This window comes from Nannospalax galili, unplaced genomic scaffold, assembly GCF_000622305.1.
Source record: "Nannospalax galili isolate Female #2095 unplaced genomic scaffold, S.galili_v1.0 scaffold53, whole genome shotgun sequence".
Taxonomy (NCBI): domain Eukaryota; kingdom Metazoa; phylum Chordata; class Mammalia; order Rodentia; family Spalacidae; genus Nannospalax; species Nannospalax galili.
This window is the reverse complement of record NW_008332852.1, coordinates 1,446,232-1,459,025: the sequence shown is the minus strand read 5'-3', so window position 1 is coordinate 1,459,025 and position 12,794 is coordinate 1,446,232. Positions and strand designations below refer to the sequence as shown.

The following is a 12,794-nucleotide window of genomic DNA, read 5'->3' as shown; positions in this document are numbered from 1 at the left end:
TATACTATGTATTGTCATGAACCACTTGTGTTCAAACCTGTATCAGAAGATTAGAAGATAAAAATAGCACTTTTACTGTCAATAATTCTTCATGTTTACATGACTCTAGAAAGACTACTGATGCTTCATAAAGCAACCCATCCACCAAATGGAGAAGGATGTGTCACAAGCAGGGGGAGGACCTGAAGTCCACCCTTCTTGGGACAAGTCCCTTGAACTCATGCTGCCACCACATTGGTCTGACTGTACTCAAGACCAGGCTAAAGACCAGCATAACAAGTCCCAAAGTCTGCTTCCTCCAAACACATTCTTTAGGAAGCCATTTGTTTATGTCTCATAATAAAAAATCTTGTGGTTAAAAAAAGATGAGAAATCTTTAGTAGCTTTTGGGAGAGGTAACGCTCACAATGGTAGCAGCACTGCCACCTGTGGGGCGCTCTCAGTCAGTGTTCCCACAGTCACTCAGCCTTGTGATTCTCATCACAGTCCGTGGAGTTCCACGGAATCCCCACTATGCAACATAAATGCAGGCAGTAACATGAAAGTAGGTTGTACAGGATAGAGTTTATTTCTCTTCAAGTGAGACTCCACTTTAAGTATCCTACCTTCTGATCTGAGGTCTGTAGTGTCCAATACTGTGAATGTCTAATACTTGAAGGTACTATACTTCTTTAAGTCCAGACTTGAGAAAGTGATCCTGAGAAAGACTCGGCTCCTGCCCTCTAAGGCCTAAAGGTCTCTGTCACCTCCTATATGGCCTTTACTGGGACCTCTCCCATCCCCTAAAACACAAAGCACACAGTGGTTTCTCATGCACAGGACAGCCAATGACCTTAAGAGACTCACTAGAGAAATACAGACACACTGGGGCAAAAAAAACTCTTCAGTACTTTGTCATGTTACAGGATGTCATCAACACCAGCCAGTTTGACCCTCACAACTCTCTATTAAAACTAATAAACTATCACTCCCATTTTACAGATTAAAAAAATAGACGCCACAGGCTAAGAAACCAACTATTACCTCCCAAAACAGTATCCAACACTTTGTACTTTACAGGAAAAAACAGCTTTGAACAATTGTAGAAAGCAAAGGCTCAGGAGCCAGAGCACCTGGGTTTAAAGATCAGCATCACAGTTTACTCCTATGCAACATCATAGGCAGGGCATCAATCCTCTCATCAGCCTTAGTTGTTTTAGCTACAAAATAGATAGGAATATCTACCTGCCAGTGGTTAAGAACTTCTCTTTAAAAAATTATGGAAGCTGCAATGTTTTTCACAGTGGATACTCAGTCTACAAGTTATTCAGAAGAAAGAAAACAAGCTGCTCTCTAGAGTCCATGTGTTGTCCCCCCCATCCCCACCCAGGACACAAGGTATCTTAAGTAGCACAGGGGAGGGGATAATTGTGCTGAAGCCATTTCAGAAGTCCAGAAATTGAAGATCTTAGATTTCATGAACAAATGAGTTCATTTTAAAGTAGATTTGGGCTGAGCCTGGTGGAGCACATCTTTAATCCCAGCATTCAGGAGGCAGAGGAAGGTGGATCTCTGTGAGTTCCAGGTCAGCTGAGGCTACAGGGAGACCCTGTCTCAAAAAGATGGGAGGGACGGAGGGACAGAGGGATGAAGGGATGGAGGGAGGAAAGTAAGTAAAGTGGATTTGGAAGAGTTTATACGGTCTCCAAAAGCTGTTAGCTTTGCCAAGTTCTTTTGAAGAAAAGAATACTTTAACAACCCAAAAATAAATGAACAAAAGGAGGACATAATTTCTAAACAACTACCATGAGCAAGGCCACTGGTGACCTTTCTGTAGCATCTGTGCTAAGGAAATATAAAAAGTTCCTCACATGCCAACAGTGGTTCCAAGACCTATTTTCAGCTGGGCGTGGTGGCACACGCCTTTAATCCCAGCACTTGGGAGGCAGAAACAGGCAGATCTCTGTGAGTTCCAGGCCAGCTGGGGCTACAGGAAGACGCTGTCTCAAAAAGACCAAAAAAAAAAAACAAGCTCCAAAACCTATCTTCAAGAGAGCCAGTAGAGAAACAAACAGAAAGTACTATAGGGACTACAGCAAGAGAGCAATAGGAAAAGGAGAACTGAAAGCTTAGGAGTCCTTCCCAGAGAGCTCCTATGATAAGGAGTCTCTGCAGGGGCCTGGGAATGTATATACAGCACACAGGGAAATGTCAAGAGAAGCAAGGCTGAAGGACAGCATTTGTATCGGGATCATGACACCCACCGTACCCATCATGATCAGCTACTGACAGGAGGCTTTGAAGGAGACCTTGAGATGCCCACTGGTTTTAAATCCCTTATAAAATCTCATGATAGCTATGGGGGGTGGACTCCTTTGGTAATGTGCTGCCTTGATAACGTAAGGACTTCAGCTCAGATCCCTAGAACCCATGCAAAAAGCTGAGCATGATGACACACGCTTGAGACCTAATGACAGTGAGACGGGCTGCAGAGAAAAGTGAATTCCTAGAGCTCACTCATTGGCTACTGAGTCTAGCCTTCTTGGTAAAGGGTGAAGTTCCAGGCCAGTGAGAGACCCTTCTCAAACAAAAGGGAGTGGGCACTTCAGGAAACACCCAAGGCTGTCCTCTGACCTCAACATGCACCCTGCTCCCACACATTCACACATACATACCAAAAAAAGAGTGAATCAGAGAGAGCTAAGGATGCAACTCAGTGGTACAGTGCTTGCCTTGACTGTGTAAAGCCCTGCCTTTGATCCCTAGTCCTGAAAAAGATAAAAAAGGAGTGAAGGGGATGCAGCACTTAGTGGAAGGGGGGGCTGGAGAGAGAGGAGATCCACTTGTCCATCCATCTCCTATTCTTCAGCAAAAACTCCCAACCAACAACTCAGCTGCTAAGGACTTATTTTGTTGCTTGGCAGAAGCACAGCATTCCTCTCCAAGAAACTCCCCTTATTTAAGTGCCAGTGAAGAACACATCAAAAGAAGTTAAATTCAAACCTCTTAAATGGGCTTATTCAATAAGGATAAGAGAGAAATCTAAACTCACACTTGAAGCATCTCTCAACAAACATATTGCTACAAAGAAAAATTTCCCTTTCAAATCAGGCATGACATATACCAGCTTTGATATTCTACTGCTTTGCCTGATAAAAACTCTGAGTTGCACAAATATTGGAATTGGGATCTGTTGTGGAGAGATGACAAGTTTCACCCTGGGGGCCCAAGTTCACAGATTTCAGGCAGGCAAAACTCTGGATCATTTTGATGTTAGCACTGAAATCTTAGTACAATCAAGAACAAATCCTTGAGAATCTCAGCCCTCTTCGCTCCACTTGCCCTGCGCAGCAGAGATCCAAGCGTCAAGTAAAACCCATGCTGCCGTTACATCAGCAATTAGGATGGTGTCATCTTATTGATCTTCCCACTTGCCCTACTGACCAACCATTTTAGTGAGAACTGTCTTACAGCATAGCAACGTTTCCTCTGACTTGCTGTCTGTTCCATCATAAAGACTATGCAAAGAAGCAGTCACCAAGGGCAACCTTTACAAAATCTCAACTTCCTGCCCCTCCAGTTGTTACTGTAAGAAGGTGAAGTGTTTGAGCTTCTGTGGCCTAACCTATTTACTTCCTCTAAAGGAGGAACAGAAAATGAAAAATGCCTTTCAAGAAAACAATGTACACAGAAAATAAAATCCTGTTAACTGATATTAACAGGCCGATGACCTATTTAATGAGCTCTGATCAGATGCTTTGGAGTGCATGTTCAGTGTATAGAAGACCTCTCAAAGTGAGGCAGAAATGTCCTTAACAGCACCATCGCCTCATCAACATACTACACTAGAGTGGTAATAATAGAGATTTACACCCATCAAAGAGATGCAAGGGCCACAAAAAGAACAAGAACCTGTCTGACACAGATACTTCCACACTTCTGCTACATATGCATACACTTACATTTAAAAAGAAAAAAAAATAACTAAAAGTAGTGTCTTGTTCTTTTTTATTTCACTTCATAATTTCTTTAATGCTAAAAGTAGTAGATTCACATTCTGCTTGATATTTTTATAGAACATAGAGCTAAAATTTAAACATTTACGCTCAGTTTCTCTTTTGCACGTAATAAATTAGATTTGATCAGATTTTCTTTCTTTCACAGAAGTGGTGCCTCCAGGCTTATCTCAAGAACCATTTGTAGCCAACCTCCCTATCAACAGATTAAGCAGCTAAGCCTCAAGTCCACCAAGTAGAACTATAAACCATCAGAGTGAATTATTTATATTATTTAACAACCAGACCAGACTGACCATACACACATTCCCATTCACTCGTACTCAAGACTCAAACGTGAAGCAGATGGAGAAACACATTCAATGGATTTTGATGCCTAAGCAATCTTACTCAGAATGTTCTACAACTGGAGTTAGTTTGATCCATAAAATTATATATAACAGAAAGGTTTAGTCCTCCTTAGAGCTGAGCAAGCACACCCTAGAGTTAAAAAAAAAACAAAAAAAAAACACATAGTTTCAACAAAAAAACAGTCCTGTAATCAATACATGGGATGGCATCCTTTTAAGTCAGACTAAAGATGTTTGATGACATACAACTCACATATCAGATACACCTGCCACTGCAACACAGAACCACTGAACCACTCAGAGACTCTTCACTTCACCATACACATACAGGGCATGGTGTTCTGTTCAGAATTCAGTATCAGTAATTAAAGCTCTGTTGTTGAACACTTTCTTACGAGGCTGCATTTTCATTTTGGTTTGATTCTAGAACATACCACCTCCAACTCCACTTCTTCTCATTATAATCTGGATCCCTTATGTTTCTTCTTTTACATTTCTACCTCCTAAGAAACTTCCATCATCTTTTGAGACTGTTTCTGTAAACTTGGGTCCAATTTTTTTTCCTTCTGCAGTGCTGAGGTTCAAATGAGACCTCGAGCTAACGCTCAGCCTCCATTTTGACCAACTGTCTTATTAACAGTTTGTGTCATTTCAAGGCAGAGGAAAGAGGCAAAAGAATACAGCAAGGTATTTTTTTTCAGCATAACCAAATAACTGGCTTTTCCTCGATTTTCCGTTTTTAAAAGGGGAAAAGAATAAAAAGATAAAAGTTTTCTTCACATCAATTTTTTATTCATTATTATTAATCTGAAATTTCTTTTAAATCCAGGAATTACTGTTTTGAAAATCAGAAATTTAAAGATAATAAAAGATCCTGAGCCAGTATAAATTTCCCTGGTCCCATCCATTCCAAACTGTATGAAATGAATTTAAACAAGTTACTAAGTATCTCTGAGAACTTGAGAACTGGAGGTTCCTCTGAAAAAACAATAATAATAATAGACGGGAGTGGAAGCACACGTCTGCAATCCCAGTACTCCGGAGGCTGAAGCAGGAGTACCGTAAGTTCAAGGCCAGTCTGAGCTATATACAAGTTTGAACCTGACTTGGGCTAATAGTGAGATACTGTCTCAAAAGTAGAAATAATAATACCATGCTAATGAACATAGTAGAGAGGATAGTCATGCAACTAACTACTACTAACTCCATTTTTCAGAGAGCATTGCCTTTGCCCCATCTCTAGCACAAAAGCATGTTTAATGCCAAATCCACAGGTGTATCATGCACCTGTGGCTTTACCTCTACAATTCACTCACACTTAACCATAGATTTGTTTTTGTAAATAACCACTGTATGAGTCATCTTATCTCTCTAGATTATGAACACACAGAGACTAAGGATTGATGTTCTGTTTCTTTTTCTTTTTTATATTTTTACGTGTATGCATGTATTGCCTGCATGTAGGTAAATGCACCCGTGTCGTGCAATGCCTACAGAGGACAGAAGAGGCTGTCCGATCCCCTGGAACTGGAGTTATGGACAGTTGTTAGCAGCCATATGGGTGCTGGGATTCGAACCTGGGTCTTCTACAAGAACATTCAGTGTTCTTAACCACTGAGCCATTTTAGACATAACACATTCATTGATTCAACACTAAATGTTGATAACTCCCCAACACTGATTTATAAGAAACAAGTGTTTCATAAATAGTTGACTGAACACAATACATTTATAGTATATATGAAAAAGGATAACACAGAAGGTATTTTATAGTATTATATACAATGTGCATGCAATCCTTATAAATCCCCATCTGAGTCCTTATAAATCCACTCCTTTGTTCAGTTAATAACTTTTATTTCTTTGTGTACATGAGTGTGTGTATTTGTATGTGTGAGCACGTATGTGAATGTCCACAAGCAAGCATACCATGGCACTCCTGTGGAAGTCAAAGGGCAACCTGTGGGGGTCAGTTCTCCTCTTCCATCATCCTCCACCAAGTAGGGGGCCCAGGGACAGAACTCAAGTCACCAGGCTGGGCACCAAGCACCTCTACCAGCTAATTCATCTCATCAGTCCCCAAATCCACTTCTGAGGAAGAGTCTTTCACTCATCAGGAAAAATTCTCTCACCCACCTTCAGTCAAGTTCTTTCAGATGTCCTCTGCTTTCCTCCAAATCACCTGTCTCCTAAGTGGGGACTTCCTAGACCTCATAAATCACATTTAGGTCTACGCCAAGGGCTCCTGGTGCTTCCTTTGTTCCACCTGCTGCTAACAGCCATAATCACCACATGCTAGTTCATCATCTCCCACTACTGACTCATCCACATGTATCAGTGATAATTTAACATAGCAAAAGAGAACCCCTGAGACTCCCCCCATTGGATGATGGAGCCTTGACAAAATACATCTTTTGCAGATCCCTTGGATTTGAAGACATCATATATAAATCTGTCCACATATGAACATACAGGCAGTTCTATCTACAGTATCTTCACCTATATAATAACCCCAAATCCTAGAGAGGCATGAGTCTCTTAATAGTAGCAAGTAAAAACAGAGGTAGAACAGATCATCAAGTCACTTTGTGAACACACTGGTGAAAGACAACACCCAAATCTATCACTCCTGCTACAAGTGGAATTACAGCAACCCTTAACCCAGGCTGGAAAGCTGCTTATTCATTTCTGGAGGCTAATCATTAAGATAGAATGCACTATATTGTGCCCTTTGTAAACATTATTCCCCATCAGCTAGCCCCCAAGTCCATGGTTCCCTGGCTCACTGGCTTCTACATCTAGAGTCCTTATTCCTTTCTCTTGGCACAATGTGCAACTGTTACAGTATGATGAGCAATGCTCACAGTAGTCTCTTCCCCCTAGGGTAAAGATCCAGGGAACTCCACAGGGGCAAAAACCTAGGTTTCAACACTGTTAACATTCGATAAATACTACTTAAGAAACTCAAAATACCACTAGAGGAAACACTCAGTAGACTGCCCATGCTTGGCACCCCTAGGGTTCCACTGTCGCATACTAAAGTTATTTCTCTTATAAATTTCACCTTAATCTATGTCCATAAACAGTGATAGTATATAATCCTTTAAAATACTAAACCAGGCAGTAGAACTTACTTGAGAACCAACTCTCAGTTACTCAAGGACTAATTAAACAGACATGCATGTCTTCTTTCTTCCACTACTGAAACGCTGAATCCTTAGGATACTAATTGGATAATTTATTAAAAGGAGATGAAAGAAAACTAGAACATGTCAGGGTTTACTTTTGTCAGGTTCAGTATCATCAAGATGAAAATAATAACAAATAGTACTTGGGATTATTTATCTAGGTTTTTTTTTTTTTTTTTTTTTTTTTGTCTTTTTGAGACAGGATCTCCCTGTAGCCCCAGCTGTCCTGGAACTCACTATGTAGACTAGGCTGGCTTCTGCCTCCCGAGTGCTGGGATTAGAGGCGTGTACCACACCCAGCCCATTTATCTAGATTTTAAAGAATTAGTTAAAATCAGAAATACAGCAACAAAGCTGTCTAAACAACAGGTAGCAAAGTCCTATTTAGACCTTTCCTAAAATCCAATCATTCTCAGAAATCAGTTCTGCCCTCCCTGGTGACTTCAAATCACTACTACCCCAGTTACCTCTTTTCTCACCCTCTGCTCCCAGTGGACTCACACCACCAAGATGTTAATTACAGTGCATGAATTCCCCTCACACCAGCCCATACTTCCCTCACCCTACCATTTCCACAATTAGGCATTATTTTAAAACATTTCTTTCATTTACTCCTTCTACTCATTAAACGATTAATTTGGGACAAATTTCAGGCTTTGTAAACAGTGCCATGTTAGAACATTGTCCCTCTTTAAGGCACCAATACTGTCAAAGATAAATTGCTTTTTTTCTCACAAAAAGAAGAGAGTGCTAGAAACTTTTTGACAAATTTATATACTACATACACTAGAAAGCAATCTGACAGTTCTAGCCAGGAAGCAGATCACCATGTTCTGCCCTCAACAACCTAACTCCTGTTCTTCTCAAAGCCTGGTTAAGATAAGATAGTAGGATGATCACCACACACTTGACTCCCTCTTAACAGTTCTCAAATCTCTCTCTCTCTCTCTTTCTCTCTCTCTCTCTCTCTCTCATTGCTATTCCCATTTTCCAGATGGAGAAATCCAGGTTAAAAGTGGTTTAGTGACTCTTACAAGATGACATATTAGATGGCTAAACTCAATCTTCTGATTCCCTTTCTAGTATGCCATCCACTGCCACAGTGGCTCCTCAAAATAAGATAAACAAGCACTGTCTTCAAGTCAGCATATCCAAACACTAAACACCATCCTGGAAAACACCTGCTGCTCTCTAAAACTCTGCTTCTGTCTGCCTAGCCTTAGAGCTGTTTTTGACTACTGTCTCTACAGCATCGCCCACACATTGACAAGAACTCCATCTCTGAATTCCGCTAAGTACACCATGTAAGACAATCCACAGCAGAAAATGACAACAGGTACTGTAGCAATCACCTTCATACTGGTCATTGTTCAGTTTCACTTGTGAATCACATCTGACCCTAACAGAACTATTAGTCCTGCACATAAAAGGAAGCTTGGGCCAGTGAGATGGCACAGTGGGTAAAAGCACCTGTTGCTCAGGCCTGGAGACCAGAGTTCAATCCCAGAACCCACATAAAGGTGAAAGAAAATAAACCAGTTCCAAAGTTGCTGTCCTCTGACCTCCACACGTGCATGGCCCCCCATCATCATCATCATCATAATTTTTAAAAGGAAAGCTCATTTTCATTTTCTTTTGTTTCTGTCAAACAAGAAGTAGCAAACCCTGTAGCGCTCAAGACAGAGAAGGCAGGAAAGCAAGTAGAAAAGGAGAAGGGATTGATTAAAAGGGGGAAATGATGTAAATAGCAGAAAACACTAAGTGGCTTAAAGGTACTTAGATGTTCTACCTCAGCGATGGCTGCCCCTATGACTGAGAATGATGTAGTGCTAAAAGGAGGTCCTGGCTTATTTGCTGGAGGGAAGCCAGCACCCTCCAAAATGATCAAAAAGATCTTACTGGACAACAGATCTACAGAGAAGTATTCAAAGAGCCACAAGTCTATGCTAATGAAGCAGAATCTCACTAGATCCCCACAACATAATCTCTGGCACCAGTTAGGCCCTCCTGGATTTAAGCCACAGGAGACGCTTAAGTATTAATACTCCCCCTCCCCCAATTCTCATATCATTTTAGCTACAAAATTTTACCACAGACCCCCAAAGACATTTAAAGTTCCTGGCTCTTCCTTACCATCATATATCTATACAAGATAAATTAAGTCACAACTGCTTTGTTCTGGTTTTCCCATTTTATTAATTCCAAAGGAAAAAAAAATTTTCTTTTTGTAGGAAAAAGGTATGAAATGCTAATTAAGAATCTAGTAACATAGGGGCTGGGGCGATGGCTCAGTCAGTAAAGTGAAGTCAGAAAAGCAAGAGGCCCTCAGTTCAGATCCCCTGAACAAACATAAAAGGCAGGCAGGTGCACACTGACCTGTAACATGAGCTTGGGGGAGGGCTGACACAGGGGGATTCCTGTAGTTCACTGTCCAGCCGGTCTAGTCAATCAGAGAGCCAGGTGCAGTGAGAGACCCAGTGGAGAGCAATACAGGAAGATGCCCAATACCTGAAGCTGACCCCTGGCCTCCACATATACCACACCAGCATATACAGACACCACACATATACATACATACATGATCATCATCCAATAAGTCAGTCTAAAGATTATCCAAGACAATCTCATTTGTCTGTTTCATCCACCCCTCAATCACACTGTCAATATGTTCACACATTCTTAGATGCCCTCATAAACATGGGCTTTTTCTACTAAGCCTGTCTCACACTCTCCTTGATTTCCAAATGCAGTGTTCAGCATTTCAACTATACAAAGCAATTTGTATCAACAAGCCAATCTTACCTCGTGGCAGTGACGAAAGATGGAACTGTCTGGTGGCCGTCACAACTGTTGTGTACCCCCAAGACTTCTCTCAAGGATCTAGCAATGATTTTAAAAGATGAAAGGAACAATCAAAGCACTCTCATAAAGCCTTTACATCCATAATATGCAATTAATTATGCGTACATTTCAAACAAAACATGCATAACTCCATACCACCTCACTGTATTAAAATAAAACTAACCAGCTCCAGATAGGGTGACATTAATTTTAATCATTCCTAACATTTCCATATTCTAAATTTACCCAATAAATTTTTCATTATAGATAAAAGTACTATTATCCAAGCACTAGGAAAACTGAGGCACAAAGATGTGAGTTCCTGACCAGCCTGAGCTACATAGGTGAGCCCTAACTGTAAAAAAATGAAATAAAATCTCACTGCACAACAGGCAGGTGGCAGTTACAAGGATCATTGGCCACAACCTTAATTTCTCTGGTATTTATCTTTAAAATGGAAGATACCTTTTTTTTTTTTTCTTTTTGTCTTCTTGAGACGGGGTCTCCCTGTAGCCCCAGCTGGCCTGGAACTCACTGTGTAGACCAGGCAGGCCTTAAACTCACAGAGATCCGCCTGCCTCTGCCTCCCAAGTGCTGGGACTACAGGCGTGAGCCACCACGACCAAAGAATAATTAAGAAAACCAATTATTTTTACCCATATAAGTATTTTAAGCCATAGACTATACAAAGTATCTTGAAATTTTATCCAGTGAATCAAAATTATGCACTTACAATCAAATGACACTATTTTATGAGCATATATAGCTAGCAAATGGTAAATTACCATGAAATTATATTTATCAGAGAAAACAGCCAGCTCATAAAAAGGCAAATTTCAAAGTTTTCCATTTTTTCTGTTTTAAGCAAATATTTCATTTTTTATTTTTACTAGCATTCAAAACTAAATTTATCTTCTGTGACTCCTGAGAGAAAGCTAGTGAAAGCTATCAATGATGGTAAATACAAAAACAATCATTTCTTATTTAAGGAGTGCCAATCTCAATCTCAGCATAAAACCAGGGTTTTTATTATAATGTAAGCTAGGAAGAATGGCGATCACAGGGCCTCAAAGTTCAGAATTCCTTGTTCTCCAATCTAATAAACTTTCTCTTTCTGATCAGCATCCTTTCACACATCTGGCAGCTAGCTCAGGTCCTCTGATCACTTCCACGTCTAAACGGACTGCGCAGCTACAAGTAAAGGCCAACTTTGCTCTCGGCCTCTCGAACTTAAGATGCGTTTAACCACTAGAGGTCCCCCCTTGGCCAGTTTTGCACGCTCGCTATTTTGCTGCACTTGAAACTTTCCGGAGAAATGCTCGCTACTCGAGTCAGTGTTTTTCTAAAAACTTGCGCAAAAATCTACGCGACCGAGGTAGCCACTACGGAGACTCTTGGGCTCCCTACACCCACAAGGATATCACCAACGACGAGCTAGGGAAATGAAATCAAAATTCGACGCACTCATCCCAGCAGACGCACCCCCCCATCACCCCCAGATTCCTATTTCTCATCTCAGCTTCCTTGAACTTAGAACAATTTTTTAAAAATCTACTTTAGTTTCTGGGCACTTTGGATGATCTCGAATGCATGTTTCTGGCGGTGGCTCCGAGGTGGCCAAGGAGCGGGCCAAGGGATGCAGGAGGCAGGGAGGAGGGCCCTGCAAACCCGAGGAAGTTGCATAAGGAAAGAGACTCCGTTTTTTTTGTTTTTCGGGTCCCCCTAGAAAGAAAAAAAAAAGAAAAAAAAAAAAAAAAAAACCGGCGGGGGGGGGGGAGGAAAAGGAAGCGGGGTGGTGGCAGCAGGGGGACCGAGAAGGGAAACCGAAGCGACGTTTACCTCCGTGTCCCCGTGGAAGGGTGGGGCAGGAGGCCGGGTCCCCCCACCCCAGCCGTCTGAGAGCGCAGACCGACGGACACACAGACCCCGCGAACCCCGCGGGGAGGAAGCCGCCACACGGTCCAACTTTCTCTCACGGTCGCGCCGTGGGCCGCGCGGGGATCGGCTCTCGGGATTCAGATCGTATCCCCCCCTTTATTTTGGTTTTGGGTCTCCTCGCTCAGGTGATTAAAGTTTTCCCTCCAGTCCCCGCGCGGCCGCCAGTGCCCCTCGCCCCGCCGCGCTCAACTTTGCCTCCTCCCCCCGGCCGGGCGGCGGGGCGCGCGGCGGATGCCCGGTCCTGCGCTTCACGATCCCCACCCCCGCCGGCCTCTACTTCCCCCGCTCGCCGCCACACCGCGAGGCCGGCCCCGCAGGGCCCAGGACGCGAGTGTGCAAAAGGGAAATACAGCCATGATCCCGCAACGCCGCTCGCACGCGGCGCCAGGCTGGACCCGGATCCCGCCGACCCCGGCCACACCGGGTGCCCGTAAACAAGTTGCAGGGACCGCGGCCCACGCCACCCCCGCCGCAGCCCGCCG

The 12,794-nt window shown here is 42.5% G+C and overlaps 1 protein-coding gene across 9 annotated transcripts in view; it reads right to left on the bottom strand.

The window, feature by feature from the left end:
* The window catches only part of L3mbtl3 (L3MBTL histone methyl-lysine binding protein 3), a 129,842-nt gene that overhangs the window by 115,554 nt on the left and 1,494 nt on the right, over positions 1 to 12,794 (bottom strand). For 7 of the 9 annotated variants that reach the window (XM_029560971.1, XM_029560970.1, XM_029560974.1 and 4 more), the window contains exon 2: positions 10,336 to 10,413. The exons of 1 other annotated variant lie outside the window; for it this stretch is intronic. The gene's annotated coding sequence lies outside the window, so the exon portion shown is untranslated. Of the gene's footprint in view, positions 1 to 10,335; positions 10,414 to 12,213; positions 12,789 to 12,794 lie in introns of those variants that run through there. One more of the 9 variants, XM_029560972.1, reaches the window with a different exon arrangement.